Consider the following 3,516-nt stretch of genomic DNA (forward strand, 5'->3'; position numbering starts at 1 on the left):
GGGAGGTGGGGGCCGCCCTCCCACAGCGGTGGGGGGTGGGAACAGCAGGCACAGCCTGGCCTGCCTCAATGCAGCAGCAGTGGAGGGAGGGGAAGAGTGGGCCTCCTGCCCCCCGCCCCAGCCCCAGATCCACTGCTCCCCCACCCCGCTCCCACGTCAGCCAAAAGCCTGCTTCTCCCATCCCCCCACCACTGCTGGGTCAGCCTGGGATCACTGCTCCCTCCCCCACCCCACTGCAGCAGGCCAGCTTCCCCCCACCTTTGGACCCGGTCCTTCCCCCACATCAGGCCCTGGCTCGATCCTCCCCTACCCCTGTCCTGGGCCATGCCCTTTGGATAATCTGGTGCCATGGGTATTACAAACCCCCATAGGGCCCCTAGATGTACCTGACCTCCAACAACTGTGTGATGGTCAGGGTTCCATAAGGAGAGCTGATGTCTTGCTGGTCCTCAGTCCCAGGTCCTTGGCTCTGGTGGGGGAACATAGCATGGGCCAGTGTGTACACTGGTGTTCCCCTTCTTCTGTAGCTGGGACTGCCTTATACAGGAAGTTCTGGGTTGGCTTGAGCCAACCCAGATCCCTGCCTGCCCCCATGTGTCCCACAGCTGCCACCAGGTATTGAGAGCCCCAGAGGGGCTCATCAGCCCTTGCACCTGTGGTTTCTGGGCCCTAAGCAGTGCTGTCCATTCTGGCCACCTGCCTGCTTCTTGGGCTGGGGTCTGTGTCTGCATGGAGCCTGGGTTCCAGCTCTCACTCTGGGCCATGGAAGGGGCTCTCTCAGAGCATGCTTCCCACTGGCTACCTCTCCTACCCAGAAATGGGGTTATGGCAGAGTACCTTGTTGTCCCATCAGCTCACCGCTTTTCTTCAGGGCCAGCTGTGAGTTTGCCACCTGTGAAGCATGCTGGCAGTTGTCGCCCCAGTAACTATGGGGCTCATCCAGGTCCCTGCTACAGTGACCAAGTAAGCCCAGAAGCACAGGATAACCAGACAGCCTCCACTTTGCTTTACAACCTGGGGGCTACAAAAGCATCATAGCACTTGCAGAACTACTGCACCAGGTTCAGAGCTGATCTGGAAAGACCTGGTGATGAGTTGTTAGTAAAGTTGGGCCTAAGGCAGGGCTGGCAACCCTTATAAGCCATGGGATGTAACAACCCAGCTCCAGTCTGGTGCAGGCTGGGTAGCTTTCACCGCATGTCAGCAACAGAGGAGTTTGCCTGCACCCATGCCACAATCAGGCAGCTGGATGCTGTACCTGTGCTGTCACCACCTTCCCCAGCCCCCACTCCTCAGCTGGGGTATTATACAGTTTTCTGCCATGGGAAGCTGTGCCAGGACCAAGTCACTGGGTGAGTCTGGTTTATCTGTGAGACCAGGCAAGCCACAGAAAATCATGAGCAGCTATCTGTAGGAGAGATAGGACAGAACCTTGCCTGCCTGAATAGACAAATCCCAAAGACTCCCAGCAGAAGTGTAACACGAGCGATACTCCAAGAGGTACCCCCACTCCAATTGAAGGGATCAAAGCAGGTGCACAAGCTCTGTGGGAGGTATAGGGACTCTCTTCCCCCTATGGAGCAAAGCCAGACTACCAATGGGGACTTAACCATATATCTTTTAATAAGAAAACAATACTGGGAACATAACCAGTATAAACCAGGGGGGTATAGGGGACACTACAATGCCCCAAGGGGGCAGGATTCAACAAAGGTTAGACACTTACAATCATAGACATATTCATCCAGTTGACAAAAGACAGGGTTAACCAAAATGTAAAACACAAACAGCAGAACGAACAATACTGGTTGGTGAAATATAAAAGGCACAACATACAAAATGTCAAATGACAAGGAATTTAGGGCCTAGGTACCTGGAGGGGGAGAAAGGGGGAAAACACAATAGCCCCTTTCCACTGCAACAAGAATTTCTCCTTATTAGCTCACTCACCCCAGCTGGGACTTAAACTCAGATCTCTCATGTGGTAGGCAGAAACCCTGCCACACAGCCACCAATGCTGGCACTGTGTCAGTCTGCTAGGGGTCTTGACCTTTCCAGAGCCCCGGCCTCATGTAGAGCTGCCTGGCCTCTTATTGGAGGAGCTGGAAGCAGAGCTGGGAACCTCTCAGGTCGCTGCTCAGATCCTTGCTGGAGTGAGGGAGCCTCTCCTGCTGGCCACAGCTTTTCATAGGGGATCCTGGAGCCCAGCAGGGAGCCTCTCCTGCTGGCCTCACACCACACTGCTGAGGGTCCAACTGCTGCCTGCAAGTCCCACTCCTTCAGGCTCTTCTGGGGCAACTGCTCCTGCCCCACTGGCTCAGCTCTTGCCAGCTCCTTGAATCTCCTTCCTTGTGGTCCCTCGCTGGTCTCTCCTGAGTCAGCTGCGCTGCCCCTTTTATCCCCCTCCAGGTGACCCAAGGGGCCAATCAGGGGACAAGGAGGGTGAGTCTCTGGGGCCTGATTGGTGAGGAAAGGGACTCCCAAGTCCTCCAATCACCTTTTACCCCTTCAAAACCATGGGCCAAATCATTACCAGACTGGTGAGGAAAGAGAATCCCAAGTCCTCCAATCATCTTTTGCCCTTTCAAAACCCCTGGGCTAAGTCAGTGCCAGCCAGCCCGTCACATCGATAAAATAGAATGAGGTACTGTGTTCAGGAGTTTTCCTCTCTAAATTACCATTATTACCTGATGCTTTTTCTTTTAAAGGAAAGAGCAATGGCTGTTCAGAAATTCAGAGCTTCTCTGTGTGTCTGTTGTACCTGTCATGTTATTCCTCTAGAGTCAGAGGCTATACTAGTAGACTCATGCCTTTGATGGGAAAGGGCATGCTTAAGCTACAGAGAAGCCTAAGGGGGCAGTAAGAAAACAAGGACCCTGGCAGCTGGTCCATAAATTCTCAATTCTCTGAGAGTGAGGTGCTGAAGAGAAGTTTGTTCCCTAAGGGTGTGCCAAGAGTCTTTAAGCATGCTGACAGACTTTGTCAGCTCTGTGACAACAATGGGTCAAAAGGCAGGGTAGGTATAAACTAACTAAGAACGATCTAGATTTGTAGGTATAGGTATATATGAGAAGGAGAGAGAAAGCAAGCGAGCACAAGCTTTTGTGAACAGCAGTAGGTATCTTCCATTACCAAATTACATTCTATGGAAGAGCACTGAAAAACAGATGAAAAGTAACAGAGGGCACATATCTACAATTTAACATTCAATCTCAGAAGAATTTTTCTTACAAGTGAAGAAGATGCACAAATTACTTTCTTTATATAAACAAACTAAACCTTGTGTGTATATTCACCACTAGTAACAAATGCCAAAGTGGAGACAAACTGCAGGTGTCAAACTCACTTAGAACTACTGGACAAGCATGGTTATATGCAGGGCAGTACAGCCCAGAGCAAGGTCTAAGAGCAGAAGAATCATGTAGCATCATTCCAGGAGAGATGGATATGTGAAGCCTGACCCTCCAGGTGGTGCAAGCAGAGATAACAGAAAAGGGATAGAAGTGCAGCTAGCTC

The sequence above is a fragment of the Alligator sinensis genome, unplaced genomic scaffold (assembly GCF_000455745.1).
Source record: "Alligator sinensis unplaced genomic scaffold, ASM45574v1 scaffold59_1, whole genome shotgun sequence".
NCBI classification, from domain to species: Eukaryota; Metazoa; Chordata; order Crocodylia; family Alligatoridae; genus Alligator; species Alligator sinensis.